Raw genomic sequence first — 15,887 nt, 5'->3', positions numbered from 1 at the left:
AAAGATTTCTCTGTACCTCTGTTTCCCTGTGTCTCTACTTTTTGAATAAATTGAACACATGTTTTAAAATCTGCACTAACCACAGCAAAACACACAAACACAAACTGCAGAAATACAGATGAGAAATATGTGGTCAGCTAGAAGGATGTGTAAAAAAGAGTGAGGAGTTTCGATGGTCAGGGTATTAACCTGCATGGTGAGCGTGCTGAGAAAGTTAGTATGGATCTTGGCTGTGTTAACAGTATCCTGGTGATAGGAGGTGACAGTCCTTTTTCATCCCATGCTGATAAAAGTGGAGTTTGTGTTTAAATGGATTTGCTGCTGACACGTACAAAGTGCTTATTATGTATGAGGCGACGGACTGAATGTTTCACATGGTATCGCTGAATCCACATCCTGTTAGTGCCTCTCTCATGTAGAGGACTCTGGTGTGTCAGTCGCAGGTTTGCCTGACCAAGCTCTTAGCTGGGAAAAGGATTGGTGAAAGTGAACTGTTAAGAAACTGGGGAGTTGGCTGGCGCCGCGGCTCACTGGGCTAATCCTCCACCTGCAGTGCCGGCACCCGAGGCTCTAGTCCTAGTCGGGGTGCCGGATTCTGTCCCAGTTGCCCCTCTTCCAGACCAGCTCTCTGCTGTGGCCCAGGAAGGCAGTGGAGGATGGCCCAAGTGCTTGGGCCCTGCACCTTCATGGAAGACCAGAAAGAAGCACCTGGCTCCTGGCTTCGGATCAGCGCAGTGCTGGCTGTGGCAGCCATTTGGGGAGTGAACAAATGGAAGGAAGGCCTTTCTCTCTGTCTCTCTCTTTCTCTCACTGTCTAACTTTGCCTGTCTAAAAAAAGAAAAAGAAACTGGGGAGCTGAGGAGTCCAGGGGGCTGGGTCGGGAGGATGTAGGGAGCCTAACAAGTTGAAGAATTGCTGGACAAACCAAAACTTCAGCGTGGAAAGGAGAACACTTAAAGTCCTAGAAGTCATAGAGAAGAATGAGACCCCACAACAGGGCTCCAAGTTGGGACAGAACCAGCCAGTGAAAAGAGCAGCAGGGGCAGGCATAGGGCACAGAGGTTAAGTCGCCCCGTGGGACACCTGCGTCCCATATCGGAGTGCCTGGACTCAAGTCCCCACTTGGCTGCTGATTCTGGCTTTCTGCTGATGCCCTCTAGCAGGTTCAAGTATTTGGGTCCTTGACATCCATGGGCAAGACCCAGACTGAGTTCTAGACTTCTGGTTTTGGCCTGGGCCAGGCTCAACTGTTATGGGTATTTGGGAAAGGAACTAGCAGATGGAAGGTATCCCTCTATCTCAACTAAATAAGATAAATAAGTTTTTTTTTTTTTTTAAAGAGGAAACAGAAGTAAAGGTAAGGCCAATGAAAAGATGGATTTTCCATCCAAAATTAGTATAGGCCTCCCCAGACAGACCTGGTGTTCTTCTGAGGCACCAGGTACCCTCCTTGGCAAGGACTCCCAGAAGGAGAAAGTGGTGGCCTGATGGGAAGAGGTTCATGGACCCTCCGTGCAGAAGCAGGTGTGAAGGCCTGGTGGTTCTGCTGCTGCTCTCCCCCAGATCCACCACCATGCAAATATACCTGTGTGACAATGTCCTGTAGTTCACCACTTTAGTGAAGAGACCAGCTCAGGGCAGGTCTTAAACAGCTGGAAGTTAGGGATTAGACAGCACAGTGAGAGGAGGGAAAACGGAAAACAGAAACATCACAGCACTTTCTTCACAGACTTCAAGAAGCTAATGACATCTAAGATTTGTATCTAAATGAAGGTCTTGTATCTTGTATCTCCTTTGTTGCCTTGATAAAAAATATAAAAACCGTGTTTTATGACGTTGTAAAATAGTTCCTTAAAAGCAAAGTTAAATAAGGGACCTCTATCAGCGCCTTTTAAAGTGATTTAGCAGAGCCTTCATCTAATAATAAATTAGGATATCATAGAATATGACACAGGTTCTACAACTGGCCTTTGGTTCTCTTTACCTTACTAGTCCCTAAGCAAACAAAAACCTTATTTCTTGCAGCCCAATTGCCACTTCTCAGCAAACCTTCCTGAAAGAACAGATATTGATAAGAGTAGCAATTATCCATTTTATTGCCCATTGTAAATTTTTTTAAAAGACTTATTTATTTATTTGAAAGGCAGAGTTACAGTGAGGCAGAGGCAAAGAGAGCAAGACAGATCTTCCATCCGCTGGTTCACTCCCAAAACAGCTGCAATGGCCAGAGCCAGGTGGATCTGAAGTTGGGACCCGAGAGCTTCCTCCGGGTCCCCCACGTGGGTGGAGAGGCCCAAGCACTTGGGCCATCTTTTACTGCTCTCCCAGGCCATAGCAGAGAGCTGGATCGGAAGTGGAGCAGCTGGGTCTCAAACCAGCGCCCATATGGGATGCTGACACTGCAGGCGGCGGCTTTAGCCACTATGCCACAGTGCCAGCTCTCTCATTGTAAGTTAATAAAAGTAAATTATCAGTTAAAACCTAGAGTTACGCATGGTCAGTTTGACCAGTCTTCACTTTTTGGTAGTGCTTTTTTTTTTCCAATTTTTTTTTTTTTTTTAATTTTTGACAGGCAGAGTGGACAGCAAGAGAGAGACAGAGAGAAAGGTCTTCCTTCCATTGGTTCACCCTCCAAATGGCCACTACAGCCAGCACACTGCACTGATCCGAAGCCAGGAGCCAGGTGCCTCTCCTGGTCTCCCATGCGGGTGCAGGGCCCAAGCACTTGGGCCATCCTCCACTGCACTCCCGGGCCACGGCAGAGAGTTGGACTGGAAGAGGGGCAGCTGGGACAGAATCCGGTGTCTGGACCGAGACTAGAACCTGGGGAGCTGGCACCGCAGGCAAAGGATTAGTCTACTGAGCCGTGGCACTGGCCTGGTTTTGGTTTTTTCTTCACTCCCCCAGAAGTCTGGTAGCAGAGAGGTTGTGTGTCTATCAGTTTAAACTGATAACTGCGCAATCTCGAGTAAGTTTATTTTGAAGCACACTTCGTTGTCAAGTTTTAGGCAATCCCAAGTTTGCTCTCAAAGCAAAAATCACCCAGCAATTGAACTTGAGAAGAGTACGAGTGTCTGGTTCATAGCCAGTTGTTTCAGAAAGTTTCTAATAAGGTGGTGGGTGATTGGCACTGCACTACTGCTGGGGACACATGCATCCTGTAGCAGAGTCTGGGTCTGAATCCTGGCTCTGCTTCCAGCTTCCTGGCTGGGGCTGTGAGAGGAAGCGGGGATGGGGCCTCAGTCACTCAGAGGCAGCCTAAGAAGGATCCTCTCTCGGCCCCCCGTCCCTTTCCAGAAGAGCCGCATCCAGATCATCAGTGAGTCGCACCATTCTTCACCTACAACACACCCAGAACCATTCAGATTTTACTTATTCATTATTATTATTTTATTTATCTGAAAAGCAGAGGCACAGAGAGGAGGAGAGGCAGCCAGGGGGAGAGAGAGAGAGAGAGAGAGAGAAAGAGAGAGAGATACCTTCTATCTGTTGGTTCACTCCCCAAATGGCCTCAATGGCCAGGGCTGGACCAGGCCGAAACTGGGAGTCAGCAGCTTCTTCCGGGTCTCCCATGTGGGTGCAGGGGCCCAAGCACTTGGGCCATCTTCTGCTCCTTTCTCGGGAACATTGCCAGGGAGCTGGATGGGAAGAGGAGCAGCCTAGACTTGAACCTGCACTCAGATGGGATGCTGGCACTGCAGGCGGTGGCTTTACCTGCTATGCCGCAGTGCCAGCCCCCAGACAGTTCAGCACCTTCTCGGCTCTAGCCTGGGCCAGCTCTTCCACGGAGGCTGACCTGTGCAGCCCCTTCCTAACTGGCTTCCTTGCTCGCCTTCTCAGGGCCCACCCTCCACACAGCAGCAAGAGCGATCTGCGTAAATGACAATGGGGTCCAGTTTCTTCCGGGATATAAGCCACATTCCATCCCCTCAGCTCCTGTCTCTTTTCCTGTTCATCTCACTCCAGTCTCACAGACTTAGTCTCCTCCAAGTGCTTGGTTGTGCTCCACTTTTCTGTTGCTAGCCATCCAGTTTCCCTTTGCCTATGGGAGGCCCAAGGGCCGCCTCTTGCAACCATGGCTTCTCAGTTCCCTGTTTACTTCCTTGGGACCATGGAAATCAGCTTGTCAACAACTGTGTGTGCTGGGGTTGGCTCATTTTCCCGTCTGTCTCCCCCACTTCCAGGTAAGCAGGACCTGGGTGGCCTGAAAGCTGTGCACTTGCAATATCTCTGCTGCAGGAGTCGGGAGACTGGGGAGCAGTTTGGGGAGAGAAGCGGACCAGCTAGGAGGATGCGGTGGAGGTAAGGGGAGCTGGGAATGGTGCTGAGGGGACCAGGGATCTGAGAGAGATTCGGGACGGTGTCCAAGCATATTTGGTGATTTTGTGTGGAACAGGAGAAAAGGGAATTCTGATGAAACCCAGGTTTCTTGCTTGGGCAACTGGAGGGATGGATTTTGTGGCCTTTGTTGTTACAAGGACAAAGGACAATGAAGACCACACTTGAAGAGCAGAACAAAGCCAACTTGGCATACACAGCCCTCCTCAGCACCCATGGGGGAATCAGCTCCGGGACCCCACAGATAACCAAAATCGGCAGGTGCTCAAGTCCCTTCTGTAAAATAGTCTATGTAGTGTTTGCATGTAACCCCCTCACATCCTCCATATACTTTAAATCATCTCTAGATTTCTTACAATACCTAACACAATTTAAATACTTTGCCAATAGTTGAAGCTGTATAACAAGGGAAAAGGCCGGCACCGCGGCTCACTTGGCTAATCCTCTGCCTGCAGCGCCAGCACCCTGGGTTCTAGTCCCTGTGGGGCGCCAGTTCTGTCCCTGTTGCGCCTCTTCCAGTCCAGCTCTCTGCTGTGGCCCGGGAAGGCAGTGGAGGATGGCCCAAGTGCTTGGGCTCTGCTCCTGTGTGGGCGACCAGGAGGAAGCACCTGGCTCCTGGCTTCAGATCAGCGCAGCGCCGGCCGTAGTGGCCATTTCGGGGGTGAACCAATGGAAAAGGAAGACCTCTCTCTCTCTCTCTCTCTCTCTCTCTCTCTAACTCTAACTCTGCAAATAAATAAATAAATGAAATAACGAGGGAAAAAGTCTGAACATGTTCAGGATGGATGCAGTTTGTTTTCCCCCTGAATATTTTTGATCCACAGCTGTTTGAGACCGTGGATGTGGAACCTGCAGGAATGGAGGGCTCACCAAATGGAATTTAAGGCTCCTGGGAGTGGAGGTGGCCAGGTGAGAGTCAGAAGCCCCCAAGGCACATCTGGTTCGGAGGCCTAGATACTTTTTCTGCACATATCTGAAAACAAATGTAAACTAATAGTATTTTAAAAATACTTTAGTATTGTCAAAGGATAGTCAAATGTGTCATCATTCCACATGCCAAGAATATTCATATTTCTCTTATCTATGGTAACTGGGGAGGCAGGAGGGCACAGCGGTTAAGAGTCATGCTCTGGGCCGGCGCCGCGGCTCAATAGGCTAATCTTCCACCTGTGGCGCCGGCACACCGGGTTCTAGTCCCGGTGGGGGTGCCAGATTCTGTCCCGGTTGCCCCTCCTCCAGGCCAGCCCTCTGCTGTGGCCAGGGAGTGCAGTGGAGGATGGCCCAGGTGCTTGGGCCCTGCACCCCATGGGAGACCAGGAGAAGCACCTGGCTCCTGGCTTCAGATCAGCGCGGTGCACCGGCCTCTGCGCACCAGCCGTGGCGGCCATTGGAGGGTGAACCAACAGCAAAAAGGAAGACCTTTCTCTCTGTCTCTCTCTCTCACTGTCCACTCTGCCTGTCAAAAAAAAAAAAAAAAAAAAAAAGAGTCATGCTCTGTTGTTGAAGTCACCAACAGTCCCAGCTGTGCCTTCAACAAGAAGCTCTGCCTTTTGGAAAATCCATCACTTTATCTAAAAGCAGGCTTCATCTGCCTCTCATGGCGTGGTACGGAGGTGATGCCTTGGTATATACAAGGCACTTAACACATGCAAACTGCTCCATGATGTTTATTGTCATTGTCACATCACCCTTCACTTGTTTTAAGATATTTATATTTCATTTGAAAGGCAGAGATACAGAAATCTTCCACCCACTGGTTCACTCCCCATATGACCACAATGACTCAGGCTGTGCCAGGAGGAAGCCAGGATCCCAGAGCTTTCTTCAGGGTCTCCCACATGAGTGCAGGGGCCCAAGGACTTGAGCAGTCTTCCACTGCTTTCCCAGGCACGTTAGCAGGGAGCTGGATTGGAAGTAGCTGGGACTTGACCCGGTGCTATCATCACAGGTGGTGGTTTTACCCACTTTGCCACAATGCCAGCCCCAAAGAGAAAGCTCTTCCATCCACTGGTTTGCTCTCCACGTGTCTGCAACAGCCAGGACTGTTCCAAGATGAAACCATGAGCCAGGATCTCCACCCTGGACCCCACAAGGATGTTAGAGGCCCAGCTGTTTGGGCTATCTTCTGTTGTCTCCCCAGGCAACATTAGCAGGAAGTTAGATCGTGGAAGCAGAGTAGCTAGTACTTGAACTGGGACTCCAACATGGGATACCAGCATCACAAATGGTGACTTAACCCGCTGTGCCACAATGCTGGCTCCTGATATCTTTTTGGATAAAACTTTATTTGAGATTAAAGCCATAAGCATTTGAATTGAATTGACATAGACTTCCACAAAAGTCTACAGATCACTCCCACATGAAAACAAAACAAAACAAAACAAAACTGCTAGCTTTAAATGTGCAAACTTCAGTAACAGCTGAGACAATCAAGGGGCGGCGTGTAGTGTTTGAAAGATTAGACACCTGTTGGACTATGACAGCGTTCGAAGGCTTCTTTTGAGCAGATCTCTGGTACTAAATGCCTGGGGGAAGGACATGCAATAGTGGCTCCTGCAGCCTATCCAAACTGAGTATTCTGCAGCAAAGCAAAAAACTGTGCAAACATTGGTGGAAGTAGCAGATGCTCCTTGTTCAGAGAAGAGCTTCGTGCTACTGGAACATTCTGTAAGTTGCGACTACCTACTGCATGTTCTTCTTGGTTCCTCCCACTCATATGATGTTATATATTACACACCCCATGTCCCGTTATTCCCAGAAATTCTGTTTTAGATGTTTGGTTTCTGGATACAAACTATACTTCTATACTTTGCTTTTTCTGGGCATTTTTTTTTTTTTTACTTTTTAGGCTGTTTATTAATGAATGAGCTTTTTTTTTTTAGAAACTTTAATAAATATAAATTTTGAAAATACAACTTTTGGATTATAGTGGTTTTTCCCCTCATAACCACCCTCCCACCTGCAAACCATCTCCTACTCCCTCTCCCATCCCATTCTTCATTAAGATTCATTTTAAATTATCTTTAGGCATAACATTTTTTTAAAAGAGCATGAAGGAGTATATATTTTATTAAAAAGATATAAAATAAATTTGACATTAAGTTTGCCCCTAATACTTTTCTGATCATCACAGAAATTTGAAGGGTCATGCACATGACTGCCAGGAAACAGTTACCAAATTCCTCTCCATTTGTTCAGGCAAGAGGAGTGGTTATCCAGTAAGTGGCAGCAAATAGCTTACAGATCCATCTCTTCTGATTTCCTGACTTTTGGATTCTTATGAATGAAGCCGCATCATTGAGTGAGCAACTGGAAATGAATATGAACGTAGTACGTGCTTGTTATTAATCTCTTATGAAACGAGTCTGAGTCCGTCACTTCCTCTTCTCTAAGAAATGTCTCAAAGCAACGGAGCCGACTGGCACAGAGCATTTGAAAGAGAGCAGCAGGCGTTCTCAGCATGACTTGATTCTTCTTGGGACATAGAGAGCAGATTCTGATGATTTACCATGATCATTTTAAATTTTATAACACTACATTGCCTGCATTTATGAATGGCAGATGACGTGTTTAAAAGGAAATGGATAGTGAAAAATGTGAAATAATTCTCATGTTCACTGTATGTCCAAGATTTTCTGGGACTGCCCCAATTTCAAAGATGCTACCTAGTTATTTCTTTAATTACACTCTTTTTAAAAAATTATTTTTCTTGAAAGGCAGACAGATATCTTTCATTGGCTGTTTCACTCTCCAAATAGCTGCAACTGCCAGGGCTGGGCCAGGCCCCAATCAGAAGCATGGAATTCTAACCGGGTCTCCCATATGGGTGGCAGGGGCCCAAGTACTTGTGCCACTTTCTGCTGCTTCCCCAGGTACATTAGCAGGGAGCTGGATTGGAAATGGAGCAACCAGGACTCCAGCCAGCACTCATATGGGATGTCAGTGGCTTAACCTGCTTTGCCACAATACTGGCCTTAGTTATACTCTTTCTTATCAAACCACGCATTCAAGTTTGTAAAATGTGTTTGAGAGATGATAGCTAGCTAGATAGATAGATAGATCAATCAGATGGACAGAGGGGGGCGGGAGAGAGGGAGGGAAAAGGAGAGAGAGAGAGAGAAAGAAAACGAGAATTTTCATTTGCTGGTTTAACTCCCTAGTGGCTCATGATGGCCAGTGCTGGGTTGGGGCCCAAGCCTAGTGCTGGGAACTCAATTCAGGTCTCCCATGTGGGTGGCAGGAGGCAGTCACTTGAGCCATCAAGGCTACCTCCCAAGGTCTGCATTAGTGGGAAGGTGGAGTCTGGAGCCAGGTACAGGATTTGAACCCAGGCACTCCAATGTAGGACATGAGAGTCTTAACCATTAGGCTAACAGCCCACTCTAGAAAACATATTTTTAAAATGTCCATACTTGTTTTCAGGCAAGTGTTAATATTTTTCAGAATCAAATTATTTTTTAAACAGTACATTAATATTTCCCTTATTTCAGAAAAAGTAAATTCCTTTCTTACAAATAATTGCTTTAGCAATTCTCATGTTATTATAATATATTAATACACTGGGTTTTTGATCGTCAATTACAGAAGCACAACATGCAGGCACAATGAGATTTTTCAAGAACATCTAAGAAGCAGCATATTTGTTAAACTCCATTCCTGTTGCTATTTTCTGGAGATTGAAAGAAACTACTAAAGTTTTAAAATGCACGTGATACAAACTTGCTAGTCAGGAACAACATGGTGTTTAGTCTGCTCCGGATGCTTATGGCCATGAAATGACCTGGGAAAAATGGCCATGGAATATAACATATTAAAAATATTATGACATGGGGCTGGTGCTGTGGTGGACGCCTGCAGTGCTGGCATCCCATACGGGTGCTGGTTCGAGTCCTGATTGCTCCACTTCTGATCCAGCTGTCTGCTGTGGCCTGGGAAAGCAGCAGAAAATGGCCCAAGCCCTTGGGTCCCTGCACCCTTGTGGGAGACCCAGAAAAGCTCCTGGCTTTGGATCGGTGCAGCTGCAGCTGTGGCAGCCAACTGGGGAGTGAACCAGTGGATGGAAGACCTCTCTCTGCTTCTCGTTTTCTCTCTGTGTAACCCTGACTTTCACGTAAATAAATAAGTTTTAAAAATTATGACAATTTTAATGGGAAATTTCTACATTGCTGAAAATTAAGTTAAAAGCAAACCTTCAGAATGCCTCTAATCTATCATCTACCTGTTTATCATCAATTATCTAGACCTGCAGTGATTTCCTAACTGCCATCATCCAGGCCAGATAAAATGATGCAAAGAGATGGGGAGATGGGGGTTGGGGGATAGTGCTCAAGAATATTGATGTAAAATTGACAGGTCTAGATCACTGATTAGATGAGGAGATGGCCAGCAACAGGAATCAGAGGTAACCTTCATAATTTTGGCTCCAATTGTGACCTCAGTAAAGAGACATTCTGGAGGAAGAATCGATTTCAGAGAGAAGATGGCAGCTGCAGTGACAGAGATGGTGAGTTAAAGCATCTGTGGTACATCCAAGGGGACAGTCGGCCATCAGAAGAACTCGGATGCTCCGGGCTGAAGACGTGGATTTAGAAGCCAAGGGCAATACGTGCTAATTCAGAAGTGAACAAGGAGGATTATTAGTGTTGAGTAGGGTGAGAAGGTCAAAGTCATTTTTTGCTATCTGGTTTTATTTTTGATAATAAGTGCATACAGTTCATCTAAAAATTTAAAGTCACCGGGGCCAGTGTTGTGGCCCAGTATCTTAAGCCACTGTCTGTAACACCAGCATCTCATATGAGCAAGGGTTTGAGTCCCAGGTGCTCCCCTTCTGATCCAGCTGCCCTCTAATGCACCTGGGAAGGCAGGAGAAAATGACCCAAGTACTTGGGTCCCTGCCTGGGAGACCCAGATGGAGTTCTTGGTGCCCGGCTTCATCCTGGCCCAGCCCTGGCCATTGCAGCCACTTGTCAAGTGAACCAGTGAACAGAAGATCTCTGATGCTCTGCCTTCCAAATAAATAAAACAAATCTTAAAAAAATTCCAAGCCACCTTAAAAGAAATTTAAGACATTATTCCCAGAGCACTCAAACAGAGGAATATTTGGTGTTCTGATAACAGAGGCCGCAGGTGAGATTTTGAGCGAGTGGAAAGGTGACGAGGGGTTAAAGAATCTTCATACTTAATGATCTCAATTTTTGTCCCCAGGGAAATTGCTGGGGACAGCTGCTGAGCCACAGAGGTCAGAGAGCGAGGATGGTGACAGAAGTGTGGAATGGCCACGTGAAGGACAATGGACAGGAAGTTTTCTAAAGTTAAGTTTAAAGGGATGGAAATGAGCCCTACATCCCACTTTAAAACAATGCTACACACAAGAGTATTCTTTTTTAAAAAGATATAAACATGCTTCTTTTTAAAACTATTTTTTTCCCTTCCTTCCTCCCTTCATCCCTCCCTCCCTCCCTCTCTCTCTTCCTTCCTTCCTTCTTTCCTTCTTTCCTTCTTTCCTTGTTGCTAGGAAGAGAGAGTGAGAACTTCCATCCACTGGTTCGTTCTCCAAATACACGCAGCAGCCAGGGCTGTGCCAGGCTAAAACCAAGAGTCTAGAACTCCATCTGTGTTTCCCACATGGGTGGCAGGGACCCAAACATTGAGCCTTTTGCTGCTCCTCTGAGTGCACATTAGCTAGAAGCTTGAGTTGTAAGCAGAGTTGAGACTTGAACCCAGTCACTCTGATATAGGATACAGGCATCCCAGGGCGGGCTTTATTTTATTTACTTATTTGAAAGGCAGAGTTAAAGGGAGAAGGAGAGTTGGGGAGGTGGGGAGGCAGGAGTCAGGAGCTTCTTCTGGGTCTCCCGCATGGGTGCAGAGGCCCAAACACTTGGACAATTTTCCACTCCTTTCCTAGGAGCATTAGTGGGGAGCAGGATCCAAAGTGGAACAGCCAGGACTGGAACCTGTACTCATATGGCATGCTGGCCTCATAGGCACTGGCTTAACCCACTTTGCCACAACATTGGCCTCCCAAATTGCATGCTGTGCCAAACTATGTGTCTGAGGAATGTTTTTTTTTTTTTTTAAGATTAATTTATTTACCTGCAAATCAGAGTTACAGACAGAGAGCGAGACAGAAAGGTCTTCCATCTGCTGGTTCACTCCCCAAATGGCCGCAGTAGTCAGAGCTGAGCTGATCCGAAACCAGGAGCCAAGAGCTTTTTCTGGGTCTCCCACAGGGGTGCAGGGGCCCAAGGACTTGGGCCATCTTCTACTGCTTTCCCAGACCATCACCAAGGAGATGGATCAGTAGTGGAATAGCCAGGACTAGAACCGGTGCCCATATGGGATGTTGGTACCATAGGCTGATGCTTAATCTACTATGCCCCAGCACCGTGCCCCCCTCCCCCAGAAGTGTCCTTAAGTAGTCAATGGGATAGTGCATTTGAAATCAGGGTTGCACGTGATTATTTTGGACAATAGCATACTCATATATGAATTTAGATAATAACAGGTTTTAAATACCCAGCATAATGTGTGTACCTTATTAAAATCTCAGGCATAGTGTTATTTACAAAAGCAGCAGGCAATGCATCCCACGAGGCAGCATTTGTTTTTGTTTGTTTTTAAAGATTTTATTTATTTATTTGACAGATAGAATTACAGACAGTGAGAGAGAGAGACAGAGACAAAGGTCTTCCTTCCGTTGGTTCACTCCCCAAATGGCTGGAGCTGCACCGACCCAAAGCCAGGAGCCAGGTGCTTCTTCCTGGTCTCCCATGCAGGTGCAGGGGCCCAAGGATTTGACCATCTTCTACTGCTTTCCCAGGCCATAGCAGAGAGCTGGATTGGAAGAAGGGCTATCAGGATTAGAACCAGCACCCATATGGGATGCTGGCGCCACAGGTGGAGGATTAACCTAGTGTGCACAGTGCCGGCCCCAAGACAGCATTTGTTATATCACCAAATAGGATGCCAGTATCACTGGTCTGTGAGTAGACAAGGATGATGTAAACTCAAGAGTCAAGATGTACTTGGAGCCCTAAAAGATCCACCAGTGCACAAATTCAGCAAGGCTAGACCCCTCCAGGGGGTCATCACAATAAAAGTGTACGGATATGTATACAGGGCCAGCACTGTGGCATAGCAGGTAGTCGTTGCCTGTAGTGCTGGCATCCCCTATGGGTGTTGGTTCAAGTTCCGGCTGCTCCATTTCCAATCCAGCTCCCTGTTAATGGCCTGGGAAAGCAATGGAAGATGGCCCAAGTGTTTGGGCCCCTACACCTACGTGGGAGAATCAAAAGATCCAGGCTCCTGCTCCTGGCTTCAGATCCATTCAGCTCTGGCCATTGTGGCCATCTGGGGAGTGAACCAGGGCATGGAAGACCTTTCTGTCTGTCTGTCTGTCTCTCTCTCTCTTTCTGACTATGCCGCTCTGTAACTCTGATTTTCAAATAAATAAATCTTTTTTTAAAAAGGACCTGTATACACCCAAAATTAATTTTTAGATCTGAGGAAAAGAAAATAGACATGGCTGCAGGTGTCGACAAGGCAAGAATTTGCTGTGTCTTTTGGGAGGACATCATCCACCGAGCTAATGGCTCCTCCAATAATTCATATTATTCCTGCAAGAGACTGCGGATCCCTGAGAGTGTGGGTGGTGACGTCTACCCTCGAGACGTTGGTTCACTAGTGAGAGGATTTATTGGATTTTCAAATGCTTTCCTTTCTGTGATTTTTCTGACCCAGAAATATGCTTTTTATTTCAGCAGCTCTCTCAAAACAGCTGAATAAATGACAGGTCCCAAACAATCACCGTTAACTATAAATCAAAATGTTATGTTTGCTCAGTTATGCCATGGTTCCTCAGTTTGTTCTCTGTCTATCACCAGTGAAGTAGAATCCACCACTAGAATGATGATTAAAGGCATTTTACCAAAAATATTTACTCTATTCTGCGGCAAACACTTGTCATCTCTAACTTAAGTTGAACAGCCCTTGTTTAACCCAACGTTACTCTGCCGCTACATGAAATAGAGGCATCTGGATTTTATTTTCTTCTTCTCTTTCTAATTATAGCTTAATTTATCAACCACACAGTTTAAGATGGTTATTCCTAGTAGGTTTCTCCATGACAAGACATACTAGAATTATTCATTTCAAAAATTTTGTTGTTTTTATTCTTTTGAAGGGTAAATATCAGTGTAATTTTTCCATGTGTATTTAACTGTTCATGGAAAAGTGCACTACCTTTTATTTATTTACTTTTTACAGAGAAACGAGAGAGAAAGAGGGCGGGGAGGGAGAGAGAGAGTTTTCCATCTGCTGGTTCACTCTCCAAATGCCCACAACAGCCAGGGCTGGGTTGAGACCAAAACCAGGAGCCCAGAACTCAGTGCAAATCTCTTGTGTGGGTGGCAGGAACCTAGTCAGCTGAGCCATCACCTGCTGCCTCCCAGGGTCTGCACTGCCAGGGAGCTAGAGTCAGGATCTGGAGCCAGGAACTGAACCCAGTGTGGCACACAGGCATCACAACCACTGAGCTAAAGGGCCACTCCTGGGCCGGCGCCGCGGCTCACTAGGCTAATCCTCCGCCTAGCGGCGCCGGCACACCGGGTTCTAGTCCCAGTCGGGGCGCCGGATTCTGTCCCGGTTGCCCCTCTTCCAGGCCAGCTCTCTGCTGTGGCCAGGGAGTGCAGTGGAGGATGGCCCAGGTGCTTGGGCCCTGCACCCCATGGGAGACCAGGAGAAGCACCTGGCTCCTGGCTCCTGCCATCGGATCAGCGCGGTGCGCCGGCCGCAGCACGCCGGCCGCGGCGGCCATTGGAGGGTGAACCAACGGCAAAGGAAGACCTTTCTCTCTGTCTCTCTCTCTCACTGTCCACTCTGCCTGTCAAAAAAAAAAAAAAAAATTAAAAAAAATTAAAGGGCCACTCCTTCATTATCTTTTAATTCTCTCCTTCCATGGACCTTTGAAGTACTCTCATAGCAGTTCCTGGTTTGCCAAAATTATGTCTCATCCCCAACGTTCTTAGACTTTCCTAAAAAAATCCCACATTCTCAGCAACACACGGTATTCTACATGGCAGACTGCTGGTCATGAGCTTGGGAACTGGGAGAGCCGAGTGGTTGTCAACTTTGCATCACACAAGACTTCCCTTAGGTGCCCGTCTCAAAAGCATCACAAATAAACATGTAAAGACACATATACATCCAAAATTAATTTTTAGATAAGAGGAAGAGATATAGATGTGGCCTCAGGAGTTGACATGGCAAGAATTTACCATGTTTTTTGGAGGACATCATCTACCCAGCTAGGGAGAATCTAAGAGATTCTGATTGCATAGTTCTAGGATAGGACCTAGAAATGTACATTTTCTGAAAGCTTCCCTAAATAATTCTGAGCCCATAGAGCACACACTAAACAACCCTAAGTTGCTCTATGCCTTTCCATCTGTAGGCAAGAATGCTGAAGGTAGAAGGTGTGACTTGCCCGTGGTCATCGGTGATCTTACTGGTTATCATAAATTGTGTTTCAAAAACAATTCTTGACATCTTTCTACTAACATTCGGAAAAAACAGAGTAGAAAACATTGTTGTCTTCTTAGAAAACACTGATATCCTTGCCCAAGGAGGAAGGGAAGGGGGGTGGGCTGCAAATTTGTGCAAGAATGCAAACAACCCATTTCTCTACCAAAAAATATGAGTCAAGTGTTGGCATCATTAGAAAGCAATAGGAGCAGATGTTTGGCCTAGTGGTTAACACACCAGCTGGGATGTCCCCAAACCACATTGGAGTACCCGGCTTCGTTCTTGGCTCTGGCTCCTAACTCCAGTTTCCTGCTAATGTGGACCCCAGAGGGCAGCAATGATGGCTCAAGTAATTGGGTTCCTGCCACCAATGTGGGAGGCCCAGATTGAGTTCCCGGCTCCCTGCTTCAGCCCTGCCACTGTTGTGGGTATTGGGGGAGCAGTGAAATCTCTCTCTCTCTCTTTTCTGTACCTTTCTGCCTCTCAAATTTAAAGATCAAAAATAGAGGCCAGCGCCGTGGCTCACTTGACTAGTCCTCCGCCTGCGGCGCCGGCATCTCATATGAGTGCTGGTTCTAGCCCTGGTTGCTCCTCTTCCAGTCCAGCTCTCTGCTGTGGCCCGGGAAGGCAGTGGAGGATGGCCCAAGTGCTTGGGCCCTGCACCCGCATGGAAGACCAGGAGAAGCACCTGGCTCCTGGCTTCAGATCGGCGCAGCTCCAGCCGTAGTGGCCATTTGGGGAGTGAACCAAAGGAAGGAAGACCTTTCTGTCTCTCACTGTCTATAACTCTACTTGTCAAATAAATAATAAAAAAAATCAAAAATAAAAATAAAAAACCAAAAGCAATAGCCATAAAAGTTATATAAGTAGGAACTTCAAAAATTTCGTGAAAATTTTCGCTGAAAATATAAGTTTAGGGGCAAGCATTTGGTTCGGCAGTTGGCATGCCACTTGAGATACCTGCATCCCATATCAGAGTGCCTGGGTTCTAGTCTTAGCTCTAGGTCTGATCCAGCTTCCTGCCA

The 15,887-nt window shown here is 46.7% G+C and overlaps 1 long non-coding RNA gene across 8 annotated transcripts in view; it reads left to right on the top strand.

The window, feature by feature from the left end:
- LOC127490727 (uncharacterized) overlaps window positions 1–15,319 on the top strand; it is an 86,737-nt gene extending 71,418 nt beyond the window's left edge. For all 8 annotated transcript variants that reach the window (XR_011389486.1, XR_011389489.1, XR_011389488.1 and 5 more), the window contains 3 exons: window positions 4,185–4,302; window positions 5,163–5,247; window positions 10,543–15,319. This is a non-coding gene — a long non-coding RNA (uncharacterized lncRNA). The remainder of the gene's footprint in view (window positions 1–4,184; window positions 4,303–5,162; window positions 5,248–10,542) is intronic.
- The last annotated feature ends 568 nt before the right edge of the window (window positions 15,320–15,887 follow it).

This window comes from Oryctolagus cuniculus, chromosome 6 (genome assembly GCF_964237555.1).
Source record: "Oryctolagus cuniculus chromosome 6, mOryCun1.1, whole genome shotgun sequence".
Lineage (NCBI taxonomy): Eukaryota > Metazoa > Chordata > Mammalia > Lagomorpha > Leporidae > Oryctolagus > Oryctolagus cuniculus.
This window is presented reverse-complemented; position numbering and strand designations above follow the sequence as displayed.